The 14,669-nt window shown below is 34.3% G+C and overlaps 1 pseudogene; it reads left to right on the plus strand.

Annotated features, from left to right (window-relative positions):
• Positions 1-11,495: 11,495 nt before the first annotated feature.
• Positions 11,496-12,418, plus strand: LOC141502075 (dicarboxylate carrier SLC25A8 pseudogene; annotated as a pseudogene).
• Positions 12,419-14,669: the final 2,251 nt, after the last annotated feature.

Genomic DNA, 14,669 nt, shown 5'->3' on the forward strand with positions numbered 1-14,669 from the left:
TAAGCAATTATTAACCATCTGAGGCCAAATTTGAACTCAGGACCTCCTGACTCCAGGGTTTTCTGTCTAATTTCAATTGTACTGAATTAACTCTTTCCTCATGCATAAAATTTCATCTCTCACTTTCTTACCTTTTTTATGGGTTGTTTCTGTATTTCTAGAATGTATTCTTGACAAATGCTGGTTTGATATACATACATTTGGGTTCTAATTCTGTCTCTTGTTACTTTTATGACCTTAGGCAAGTCAATTTGCTTCTCTGTTAATTACCTCATCTATGAAATGAAGTGAATGAAACTATCTGACCTCCAAGGTTTCTTTTCTTTAGCATTTCCACTTATAATAGAAATATGCATTGCTTATAATTAAAAGAAAAAGTATCCCTCAGGTTCACAGAAGTCAAGGAAACATTAAAATACATTAAGTGGAGCATGAAAATATTATTTACAAAGCCATAAATGCCTGTTTTATACTGGCTTACTTTTCTTTTAAAATATTTATAAAATTCAGCACATTGTTTTTTAAACTGCTTTTCTTGTTTGTGCTTCCTTCTGAACAAGAGACTGTTACTTTAAAACATGATTCAGTGGCTCTTCTAAATTTATTTTACTTCCTTTTTTAAAATTTTTATTAAAGATATTATTTGAGTTTTACATTTTCCCCCAATGTTGCTTCCCTCCCCCACCCCACCCCCACAGATAGCACTCCGTCAGTCTTTACTTGGTTTCCATGTTGTACCTTGATCCACATTGGGTGTGATGAGAGAGAAATCATATCCTTAAAGAGAACAGAATTCTCAGAGGTAACCAGATCAAACAATAAGACATCTGGGGTTTTTTTTTTCCCTAATTAAAGGGAATAGTCCTTGTACTTTGCTCAAACTCCACAGCTCCTTATCTGGATACAGATGGTATTCTCCTTTGCAGAGAGCCTAAAATTGTTCCCAATTGTTGTGCTGATGGAATGAGCAAGTCCTTCAAGGTTGAACATCACTCCCATGTTGCTGTTAGGGTGTACAGTGTTTTTCTGGTTCTGCTCATCTCACTCAGCATCAGTTCATGCAAATCCCTCCAGGTTTCCCTGAAATCCTGTCCCTCCTGGTTTCTAATAGAACAATAGTGTTCCATGCCATACATATACCACATTTTGCTAAACCATTCCCCAACTGAAGGACATTTACCGGATTTCCAATTCTTTGCCACCACAAACAGGGCTGATATAAATATTTTTGTACAAGTAATGTTTTTACCCTTTTCCCTCATCTCTTCAGGGTATAGACCCAGTAGTGGTATTGCTGGGTCAAAGGGTATGCACATTTTTGTTGCCCTTTGGGTATAGTTCCACATAGCTCTCCAGAAGGGTTGGATGAGTTCACAGCTCCACCAACAGTGTAATAGTGTCCCAGATTTCCCACATCCCTTCCAACAATGATCATTATCCTTCCTGGTCATACTGGCCAATCTGAGAGGTGTGAGGTGGTGCCTCAGAGAAGCTTTAATTTGCATTTCTCTAATAATTAATGATTTAGAGCATTTTTTCATATGGCTATGGATTGCTTTGATCTCCTCATCTGTAAATTGCCTTTGCATATCGTTTGACCATTTGTCAATTGGGGAATGGCTTTTTGTTTTAAAAATATGACTCAGTTCTCAGTATATTTTAGAAATGAGTCCTTTGTCAGAATCATTAGTTGTAAAGATTGTTTCCCAATTTACTACTTTTCTTTTGATTTTGATTACATTGGTTTTATCTGTGCAAAAACTTTTTAATTTAATGTAATCGAAATCATCTAATTGATTTTTAGTGATGTTCTCCAACCCTTCCTTAGTCATAAACTGTTCCCCTTTCCATAGATCTAACAGGTAGACTAGTCCTTGATTTTCTAATTTGCTTATAGTATTGTTTTTTAAGTATATGTCCTGTAACCATTTGGATCTTATCTTGGTAAAGGGTGTGAGGTGTTGGTCTAATCTAAGTTTCTTTCATACTAACTTTCAATTATCCCAGCAGTTTTTATCAAAGAGGGACTTTTTATCCAGGTGGCCTGACTCTTTGGATTTATCAAACAGCAGATTACTACAATCCTCTCCTGATTTTACACCTAGTCTATTCCACTGGTCCACCACTCTATTTCTTAGCCAATACCAAACAGTTTTGATGACTGATCCTTTATAATGTAATTTTAGATCAGGTAGTGCTAAGCCACCTTCGTTTGCATTTTTTTCATTAAACTCCTGGCAATTCTTGACTTTTTATTTCTCCATATGAATTTACTTACAATTTTTTCTAACTAATTAAAGTAATTTTTTGGGATTTTGATTGGTAGGGCACTAAACAGATCATTTAGTTTTGGTAGAATTGTCATTTTTATTATATTAGGTCTAACTATCCATGAGCAGTTGATATTTGCCCAGTTATTTAAATCTGATTTAATTTGTGTGAGAAGTATTTTATAATTGTTTTCAAAAAGATTCTGAGTCTGTCTTGGCAAATATACTCCCAAGTATTTTACACTGTCTGAGGTTACTTTGAATGGGATTTCTCGTTCTAGCTCTTCCTGCTGTTTCTTGCTAGTCATATATAGGAAAGTTGTGGATTTATGGGGGTTTATTTTATAACCTGCAACTTTGCTAAAATTGCTAATTGTTTCTAGTATTTTTTTAGATGATTTCTTGGGATTCTCTAGGTAGACCATCATGTCATCTGCGAATAGTGAGAGTTTTGTCTCTTCCTTCCCAGTTCTAATTCCTTTAATTTCTTTTTCTTCTCTAATTGCTGATGCTAACATTTCTAATACAATATTGAATAGTAGTGGTGATAATAGGCACACTTGTTTAACCCCTGATTTTATTGGGAATGCCTCTAGCCTCTCCCCATTGAGTATAATGCTTGTTGATGGTTTCAGATTGATACTGCTAATTATTTTAAGGAACAGTCCATTTATTCCTACACTCTCTAGTGTTTTTAATAGGAATGGATGCTGTATTTTGTCAAAAGCTTTTTCAGCATCTATTGATATGATCATATGGTTTCTGATAGGTTTGTTATTGATATAATTGAGTATACTAACAGTTTTCCTAATATTAAACCAACCCTGCATTCCTGGAATAAATCCTACTTGATCATAATATATTATCCTAGTGATGACTTGTTGTAGTCGATTTGCTAAGATTTTATTTAGGATTTTTGCATCTATATTCATCAGGGAAATAGGCCTATAATTTTCTTTCTCTGTTTTAACTCTTCCTGGTTGAGGTAACAGTATCATATTGGTTTCATAGAAAGAGTTAGGCAGAGTTCCATCTTTCCCTATTTTTCCAAAGAGTTTATATAGGATTGGAACCAATTGTTCCTTAAATGTTTGGTAGAATTCACTTGTGAATCCATCAGTCCCTGGAAATTTTTTTTAGGGAGTTCACTAATGGCTTGTTGAATTTCATTTTCTGAGATAGGGTTGTTCAGGTATTTAATCTCTTCTTCATTTAACCTGGGCAACTTATATTTTTGTAAATATTCATCCATTTCACTTAGATTATCAAATTTATTGGCATAAAGTTGGGCAAAATAATTTCGAAGTATTACTTTAATTTCCTCCTCATTCGTGGTGAGTTCACCTTTTTCATTAATAATACTAGCGATTTGGTTTTCTTCTCTTTTTTTAATCAAATTGACAAGAGGTTTATCAATTTTATTGGTTTTTTCATAATACCAACTTTTGGTTTTATTTATTAATTCAATAGTTTTTTGCTTTCAATTTTATTAATTTCTCCTTTAATTTTTAAAATTTCTAATTTGGTATTTGATTGGGGATTTTTGATTTGTTCTTTCTCTAATATTTTACTTCCTTTTTGCATTAAATTTACTATCTCTCTCTTTCCTACAGACCTCACTCCAATAACAGCAAAAACAAGCATTGTAATAAATGAACACAACAAAGCATGTTTCATGACATGTTCTCTTTAGACAAGATTGTTAATTATTTTCTTTGGTGTTTGCCAGTCATTCAAAGTTAGTTTTCTTTCCAATATTGTTATTGTAAAAAGTATTCTCTGAATTCTGACTCTTAAGTATATATTAGTTCTTAATACCTAAAATTTTTAATTTTTTACATCATTTATTACTGTATTCAAAATTCTTTTCTATTAATATACTGTAATTAATTCTATTCCAGTCATTCTGTGGTAGTTCTTTTTATTTTTCAGTTCTTAGATCTACCTGGATCACCTGAGGTCCTGTGTAGTCTTCTACCTACTGTGGTTAGTGAAAACTGAATTTTAAAGTCTCTGGACATTGGAGACTGAAAAATGCCAGTTTTGACTGTTGGATGAACCTCTAGGTAGTTTCTAATGTCTTCCATGTAGATTTTTGTCTATATTGTCTATACTGAGACTTTCTTGGGAAATCCCTCTGCTCTTTCATATTCACCAGACTTGCAGTATAGTTGAGCCTTTGGACTTACTGATGTTTCTGGCAGACTAACAACTAGTTTGTCTGTAATGGTGTTGACTTTGCTGGTGAGCTTTTTTTTCAGAGATGTTCTGGAGACAGTATCTCCATCTCCTAAAGGTTGAAAATTGGAGCATACTATGAATCAAAGCTTGTTTTCTTACTTTATCTCGGCTTAAGAAAGTGATGAAAAATAAGTTTATAATGCAAATTAAATTTAAAATTGTGACATTCTGTCAGGATGCATTTTTATGTTAAATGTTAAAGATTTTCCATTTAACCCCTGTACCCTTTCCTAGTTCCAATAGGAATTTTTCTTTTAGTTTGGGGATCAAAGATATTAATTATATTATTAATATTAATAGTTCATATTATTTCATTGGATCTTTTCATCATTATTTGATGTGGTTCAATTTTAGGTAATGAAAAAGATTTTGGAAAATATTGTTAAAGATTAAAAAATAAAAGGCTTGTCGGCATTTGAACTTATTGCAGAAATTTATCTAGTCTTTTGAATTAAGGCCAGAAATTTGGCTCTCCTACTAATCATTGTTCTATTCTTACCTCAAAGATTTCTGCTGTTGTTGGGGAATCCAGGTGGACATCAGGGAATTGAGTATTCTATCTTTACACCATTGAGCTATCTTTCAAGCATATCTAGTTTGCTAGCCAAAGAGATTTAGTTCAATATTTTTTAACCTTACAGGTAGACTCAAAAATTAAAGACTTCTTAATCACAGGAGGGAAGGTGAGTATCATTTCCAAACCTCATATCCAAACCTCATTTCCAACTTTCAACCAATTTTAGTGTTTCTTACACCTCAACTATGTCAACAAAGATCTTATTTTCAATCCCCTGATGTCACCTAAGCTGTTCTTTTCTTTGTTCTAACCTTCTAAATATTAGTTAAATCTTTAGTCATTTTAAAAACTGTTCCAGAAGCTCCGATCATTCTTATTGACAAATGCTATCTTTCTTGGTAAGAATGTTTTGCCTATTCGTTGAAATTCAATCACAATTTTACATTAAGAATGTTTTCTTTGAGAAGTCTGTCATAAGAAGTTTGATAGTGAAGTTATAACATGAAACAAAAAGTTAAGATTAACCTTTTTGACAGGAAATGAATAATTTCTTATCTGCGAGTCATTTCAACTTAAGAAATCAAGGTATGATCACACCATTGATTGTTTAGAAAAAATAATATCTAATTGCAAATAATATATGGGGAGAAAATGATATGTAATTTATGGAGTTCTAAATTTGTTTCTAAAATTAGATATATTATATATATGCAAAAAATAAAATTATTATCACAATATGACTCATAATTAACATGAATATATTTATGCTAATTTTGACAAAAACATGTTTATATGCATCTATGTAAGTATATAGTTATATGTTGTTAGGAAGAAAAATAATTATGCCTAAACTGTGTATGTATATGTTTGTGTGGTGTAACCCTGAACCTTAAGTTCATGTTTTAATTCATTAAACTTCAGATCATCTTCTCCTCCATCTAGCAAAAAAGAAATTTTCTTTGCTTCATATTATCTTCATTTTCTCTCAACTCTGGATAAATCTTAGAATACAGTTCAAAGATAGTTCATTTCAATGTTTCTAAAGATCAAAGGATTAATGTATAAAAATATTTTATAAATATATGTATATATACATATTCCCTTCACACACACAAAATTCAAATATTCAAAAAACCAAATAAATAAGCACATACATATACATAATTTACATGTATGCAAGAATGGTCATATATTATTAACAGTCATAGGGAAAACAAGGACACCTTCCTCCCCAAATTGGTCTAAGGATCAAATAAGGTAACTTATAAAATATTCTGCAAAACTTAAAATTTTATGTAAATATTTAATTTTATTTAAATAAATGTCTGAATAGTAATAATGTTTGTCCTTTATTTTCTTTTTTCTTGTTCTTTTTTTTTTTTTTTTTTGGTTTTTGCAAAGCGAACGGGGTTAAGTGGCTTGCCCAAGGCCACACAGCTAGTTAATTATTAAGTGACTGAGACCGGATTTGGACCCAGGTACTCCTGACTCCAGGGCTGGTGCTTTATCTACTACGCCACTTAGCCACCCCACTGAACTTCATTTTCAAAGAAGACCAAAATATTAGGGAGGTTATACCATGACAAGCACATGAATTGGATTTGAGTGAGGGTGTTGCTGTGCTAAATCACCAGTCTCACTTTCTCTTCCAGAACCCTCTGAGACCAGTGACTAGATATGAATCAGGAGGACTGGAGATGGCCCTGAATGGGAGGCAATCAGGGTTTAGTGTCTTGCCCAAGGTCACGCAGCTAGTAAGTGACAAGTGTGTGAGTTTGAATTCAGACTCCCATCCTTCTGACTTCAAGATCAGTGCTGTATCCACTCTACCATCTAGCTTCTCAAATGAATTCATAAATTCAAATTCTAAAATTCAAGGCCTCATTTAACTGTTAGTATAATTATTCTTCAGTTCAACTAACAAATATTATTAAACTCCTACTATATGACAAATACTATGCTGCCTGGACAGAAATCAAAATCAAAATAATCCCTGTCTCAGAAACCTTACATAATATTGGGAGGATGCAAAATTTCCAAGAAAAGTTCTGCCTCCATATATGTAAATCAAGTAAAAGTTTGTTTTTTTCTTTTTTGGGAGTGGGGTACTGAAAATTGAACTGAAAACAATTCAGAAAATTTTTACTTTAAAGGAATACAATTGAATCCCAAATCTTCTAATGGAACTAGAAATTCAAATGCTATAGCTAAGGAGGGAGAACATTAGCATGGGTCACAGTCTTTGCAGACACTCAATCATGAGACTATATTTTAATATAAGGAGTGACAAGGAGGCCAGTTTGACATGAATATAGAGTACATAAGGTAAGAAAGGTCGAACACAGGTAGTGAAGGTTTGTAATGCTGAATGGGTTTGTATTGAATAATAGAGGATTAAATATACTTAGTATTTAGAGAAAAAATTCCATGTAATCTCTCATTTAATCCCCACAATTACTCTACAGGTTAGATAAAACAGGTGCTGATATCTTCATTTTATGCATGATAAAACAGAACTTAAAGTGAAATTCCACTCCAAGATCTTCTATCTGGGATGATCAGTGACTAGACAGATGAACAAAATAATTTAATGGAAAAATTATGTGGCCATGTAGACAAATACACATACATAGTTAAGTCTATATGTATTTCCTGCTTCCTTCCTTCCTCCCTCCCTCTCTCCCTCCCACCTTCCTTCCCTCTCCCTCTCTCTCTCTCTCCCTCTATATCACTGTCTCTTTGACTTTCCTTTTCTCTTTTTCTTTCTTTCTTTCTTTCTTTCTTTCTTTCTTTCTTTCTGTCTTTCTTTCTTTCTAGTTTTTCTTTTTCTTTGTTTCTTTATTTCTTTCTTCTTTCATCTAGAAGTAGAGAGAAGTGATAGTAAGATGAAATAATCATGCCCAGCAAATATTATCAACTCCAGTGTTTTAACATGCAGAATTTGAAATGACAAAGCAGCTAGAATATATAAACAAAAATAAAAATCCTTTTTGAAAAGGTAACATTTCAAGTGCAAGACTAATTCATATTGTCTTTTCTGATATATTCACAAGAAAAAATAAAAGAAAGAAAAAAATTCAACAACCCAGTGCTATCCAATGGTTTGCTCTGAATTCCATTAAGCTCTCAGTGTTTATGGCCCTGTGAAATGAATCTGACATGATTTTTTACAGAATCATTGAAAGAGCATTGTGTGGGTTGGAAAGAAAACCTGTGTTGGGCTTTAATTCCTGTGATGCTGAAAGCATTAAAAAAAAATAAACTCCAAGTATACCCCAGAGCAACAGAGACCATTATTCAGAACAGGAAAAAAAGTGAAGTTAAGTTGGAGGCATCTATGGATACAGAGAACCCCCCCCCAATATATACAAATTTATTAAGTATATATTTAAATGTGTGTATATAAGCATATTAATCTATACATGTATGCATATATATATATATGTATTTGAATAAAAAGCTCCTTATTTTCACCAAGTGCTATTCGTTTGACTCTAGAGATGGAATACAGAGTACAAATATAAAGTGTAAAATAGGAAATTGCTGGACCATTATGGTGTAAATGATATGAACTATTTGTATACTGCAATCGTAAATGGATAACCCAATTAATGTTATACAAACTTTCATCATCCATAAATTAAAATAAGGTAAAATATTTATACTTAATTTTCAGGGTTTTTGTGAGGCTAAAATGAGATAATGTGAGATAATGCATTTAAACTCTATATTATAATGTCCAACCTATATTACACACGTATAATTACTCACTTATACACACATATAGATTGAGTGATTAATAGTTTTGTCTCTAAATATATATTCATCTACTTCACTTTTAGGATATTCTTTATATATTTTGAATATACGTATATATACATATATATATATATATATATATATATATATATATATATATATACCCATCTGTGTGTGTATGTGTGTGTGTGTGTGTGTATCTGAGATTATGGTTCCATGATTGATTATAAGAAACCCTGGAATGAAGAAACTCTACCAATGTAAACCAACACTTTTGCCACAATTTTGAATCTCAAAGAATTGCCTAGAATATTGAAAGTAGTTTACCTAGAGTCATATAGTCGGGATATTTCAGAAGCAAAATTTGAATGCATTTCTTTCTGCATCTAAGGTCAGTTTTCTATCCACTAAATCATGCTGTTTACCTTCTTTTTTTTGACAAGACAATGGGGTTAAGTGACTTGCCCAAGGTAACACAGCTAGATAATTACTAAGTGTATGAGGCTTGATTTAAACTGAGGTTCTCCTGACTCCAAGGCCAGTGCTCTGGCCACCTAGGTGCGTCCTATACTGCTTATCTTAAAATTGTAAAGGATGATTAGCAAACATGATTTGGTAAAAACTTGAGTATGACATGAGTACATATCAATTGATAATCCTCACTTAATGATACTTTTGGCTTAGTTATTACACTCAGAACTCCTAGGGAAAGTGAAAAAAGTACATCTAACATTAATAGATTTTGGCTTAACAGAACCAACACTCAAATATCAAGATTATTTTGGGCTTTCAACTATGAGGAGATATTAGTGATATTGTTAAAGGGTCCTGTGTCAGTGAAGAAATGGAGTAGTAGAATTTGGAAAATGGAATTAAGGATATGCAATAAAGCAGATCACCTATTCAGAGTCTATCCTTTAATAGTTGTCCCTTACTGTAATGAATAATGAAATTATTTATTTGGATAGTGGAAGATGCAAGTAAATTATATCATTTGATTGTCTAAAACTTAATTTGTTTATTACAAACACTTCAAGGGAAGGTAGGGGTTTTCTCACTTCTACTGGGGAGGGACAAAGGAACATTTTTTTCCTCCTCTGAAGACAGCAATGGAAAATAGAATCAAAAGTTTGCAATCTAACAAAATTAAAAATGAATAATTGAAATAGTTTTTATTTTACTATCAAAATTTTGTGTTTAAAGTCTGATCTGTGGTCATTCTGTCAAGAAAAAAAATACACTTTATATTATGGAATTTTATCAATGGATATTAAATATTTTAAGCAAATTTTTTAAGAAATTTAATTGAATGTGTGAGAAAATATTTGCTTAATATGTCTTATAAATTAAATACAATCCAGGGACCATGACTTGGGTACCAACTACAGACATGACATTGTTTTATAAATTCTGGGATATAATGACAGCTAAGACTGCTTCTCTGACCCAAGTAGATTATAGTGTAATAAAAGAGATAAGATAGACAAATGACAGTAGTATAAAATTGTTGTTTTATCTGTTTGAACCTCTATAATTTTACTTAACTAAATCCTACCTTTTGACATTAAACCCCTTGTATGATATCATTATCTTACTCCCTGTTCATGTATTGCTTCTCACTAGGATAATCCTTCCAACTTCTGATCATCCATCTCATTCTTTGTTGTTCTGAGTTTATGATTGCTGCTGGCAGAAGTCATAATACAGCAGTAATCTCTGGTCTCATTTTATCTCACCTCAACTGATCCCTCTCATATAAGCTAACTATTCATTCTTTTAGGATTATCTATCATTCTTAAAATAATATTTTTTCCAAAGATTCTTTTCTTTTCTCAAGACATTTTCTCTATCCCTAAAATGCTGCCATTAGTAGTCAGTTCCCTCTCAGTTTATATTCAATCCTCAAAAATGTACCTTAATCTGATTTCTTCTCACCTCTAAGAGTGTGTCAATGAACATTTAATCTTTCTTTATACTCTTCTCCCTTTGACTGTTTTACCAAATAGTGCTCTATCACTCTATCTCTCTCACTTTTACTAACTCTGTATGTCTTTCACCTTTCCTTTCTGTCCTTCTGTCTTTGTCTTTTCCCACCTCACTCCAATCTCTCCTTATCTTCTATAGAATACTATTACTTTTCAGAATCAGTCATTTTTAAACAATTGGTTGTAAAGTTAGTTTTCACCATTCATCTACTTGCAAGTTTACAAGTTCTGCTGAGCAATCTCATAAAACCTGTACATGTAGAAATGTTTAACATATTTCCACATTAGTCGTACTCTGAAAGAGAAATTAGAAACAAGGGAGATAACGACTCAGTGTGCACTTCTGCCTCCTCCAGGACTGATGACAGCAACTAGGCTGCCCCTCCTGCCCACCGGCCTCGGGATTCTGCTGCAGGCCCAGCGCTTCCCGCTGCGGCCGCCACCTCTTCGTGTTTTCCTCCACAGTCTGGGCACATAGTATGATCATTAGTGGTTTAATTTCCCAACAACTTTCTATGGAAAATCAAGCAAAGTGGGCCATGGTTGCCATGAGCAACTTTAAAGAATGGGACACCTTTAGAGAAGCTTGGTAAAGGTGCCATCATCTTGAGACCCTCCAAGTCAGGACTCCGGCAGATTTCCTCTATCTTGTCTTGCTCAATCAGTGGAGGTTACCCTTCCATTTTTCCTCTGTCTCCTGGGAAGCAGCAGAAAACAAGAATCATGGTTACATTTAAGCCTACAAGATGTACACCCAACTGCTGCCATCAAGTTTCTTGGGGCTGGCACTGCTGCCTACATTGCTGACCTCATCATCTTTCCCTTGGATACAGCCAAAGTCCATTTACAGATTCAAGGAGAGAACCAGGGGCCATGAAAGCTTCTTCTACCACTGCCCAGTATCGAGGTTTCATGGGCACCATTCTGACTATGGTGAAGACTGAGGGCCCTGGTAGCCTGCACAAAGGCCTAGTGGCTGGGTTACAGCACCAGATGAGTCTTGCCTCTGTCCACATTGGCCTTTATGACTCAGTGTCAAGCAGTTCTACAACAAGGGATCTGAGCAGGCAGGTATTGGGAGTGTCTCCTGGAAGGCTGCAACACAGGAGCACTGGCAGTGGCTGTCACCCAACCCACAGATGTGGTCAAAGTCCATTTCCAGGTCCAGGCTCAAGCAGGTGGCAATCGGAGATACCAGGGCACAGTGGATGCTTATAATGCTATTGCCCAAGATGAGGGTCTTCCAGGCTTATGGAAAGGAACTTCACCCAATGTTGCCCACAATGCTTATGTCAACTGTGCTGAGCTGGTGACCTATGATCTCATCAGAGATGACCTCCTGAAGGCCAACTCATGAACTTCCATGCCATGCCACTTGAGCCTTTGGGCCTGGCTTTTACACCACCATCATTGCCTCCCCTGTGGATGTGGTCAAGACAAGATACATGAACTCTTCTGGAGGCCAATATGCCAGTGCTGGCCACCATGCCCTCACCAAGCTTTAGAAGGAAGGACCCAGAGCCTTCCACAAAGGGTTCATGCCTTCCTTCCTCCATCTGGGCTCCTGGAATAGTGATGTTTGTAACCTACAAGCAACTGAAACAGGCCTGATTGCCACTTGCACTTCCTGGGAAGTACCTTTCTGAGCCCTCTCCTGCAAACTTTTCTGCTTTATACCCTTCCCCTATCCTGCCTCTCTTCCCCCTCATTTTTCCCCTATTCCTCTCCTTCCCTACATCAGCATTGAACAACCCCCCCTCCTACCATGCCCTTCCCATCCCTATTAACATTAGACCCATTTAATCCCCTCCAGCCTATTGCTTCTACCATTATAACCTTACCTAATTCTTAAACTCCTTACTTCTAATAAAGTCAGACCAGAACCCCCCCCCCCCGCCAAAAAAGAATTAAGTGGGGGGGAAGAAAGAAAAGACATGAAAGAAGTTTTAAAAACTGAATACAGTTTATTCTACTTTGCATTCAGACTCCATAGCTTTTTCTTTATAAGTGAATGCCATTTTCCATAAATCTCTCAGGATTGATCTTGATCCCTGAACTGCTGTGAGGAGCTACAACCATCATACTTGGTCATTTCACAATGATACTATTAATATATAAAATGTTCCCTTGGTTCTGTTCACTTCACTCAATATCAATTCATGCAAATCTTTCCATGCTTTTCTAAAGTCCTGCTACTCATGATTTCTTATAGAAAATAGTACCCCATAACATTCAAATACCATAATTTGTTCAAACATTCCTCAGTTGATGGATATCCCCTCAATTTCCAAATCTTTGCTCCTAAAAAAAGAGCTGCTAAAATATTTTTGTACATGTTGGTCTTTCCTCCATTGTATGATCTCTTTGTGATACAGATCTAGTTAGGGTATTGTGGATCAAAGGATTTGGACAGGTTTATTGTCCTTTGGATAAAGGTCCAAATTGCTCTTCAGAATGGTTGAATCAGTTCACTACTCTACTAACAATGCATTAGTGTCCCAATTTTCACATATCCTGTGCAACATTATTAATTTCCTTTTTTGTCATCTCAGCCTATCTGATAGGTGTGAGAAGGTACCTCAGAGTTGTTTTAATGTGCATCATCTAATCAGATTTTAATGTGCATATATCTAATCTCTAGTTGGAGATTTGTTTCCGTATGATTACATTTTAATTTCTTCATCTCAAAAGTTCCTGTTCATTTCCTTTGACCATTTATCAATCAGGGAATGACTTCTTTTCATATAAATTTGACTCAGTTTTATATATACATATATATATATATATATATATATATACACATACACACACACACACACACACACACACACACACACACACACACACATATATATTTTAAGAATGAGACTTTTTTTCAGAAACACTAACTTTGAAAATTGTTTTCCAGTTGTCCATACTCCTTCTAATGCTGGATGGTAAGTTTGCACAAAATCTTTTTAATTTAATTTAGTCAAAATCAACTATTTTTCAATGTTCTCTATTCTTTCTTCCACAACTCTGAAAAATAGAGTATTTCTTGGTCTCTTAATTAGTCTTAATTAATGGTATCATCCTATATTTCTAAGTCCTGAACCCATTTTGATCTTATTTTGGTTTAGAGTTCAAGATGTGGGTCTATGCCTTGTTTTTACCATACTATTTGCTAGCTGTTTTTATCTAATAATGAGTACTTAACCAAGAAGTTTTTGTCTTTGGTTTTATCTAACAGTACTTACTATAGTAATTGACTACATTTTTTTTGTACCTCAACTATTCTGCTGATCCACTTCTCTGTTTCTTAGCCAGTATCAGGTAGATTTGATGACTTCACCATACTTTTAGATCTAATAGACTTAAGGATGCCTTCCTTTGCATTTTTAAAATTAATTTCTTGTTATTTTTGTTAATGCAGATAAATATTGTCAAATTTTACTTAACTCTGATATCATGTCAAGTTTTAAATCACTTATATATACTTGATGTCTTTCTTTCTAATTTTCAATTCACTTTTCAATATTTGAAATCAATTTTTCCAAGTCAACTCCTTATTGTGTTTTTAGGTTTTTGCAAGGCAAATGGGGTTAAGTGACTTGCCCAGGGCCACACACCGAAGTAATTATTAAGTGCCTGAGGCCACATTTGAACTCAGGTACTTCTGACTCAAGGGCCAGTGTTCCATCCACTGCACCTCCTAGCCACCCCATCAACTCCTTGTTATTTTTCTTTTTTAGAAAATAACAAAAAAGACTGAGTCTCTCTACTTCACATAGACTGGAAGTTAAAGGTTCTTCATAGACTCAGTCCCACTACTAATGATCCGGGGTGTTTTGATCTTCTCTTTTACAATCTTGAATTTATTCACCTGTCCTTAGAGAGCATATTATTGTTTGACCAATT

The sequence above is a fragment of the Macrotis lagotis genome, chromosome X (assembly GCF_037893015.1).
Source record: "Macrotis lagotis isolate mMagLag1 chromosome X, bilby.v1.9.chrom.fasta, whole genome shotgun sequence".
Taxonomy (NCBI): Eukaryota; Metazoa; Chordata; class Mammalia; order Peramelemorphia; family Peramelidae; genus Macrotis; species Macrotis lagotis.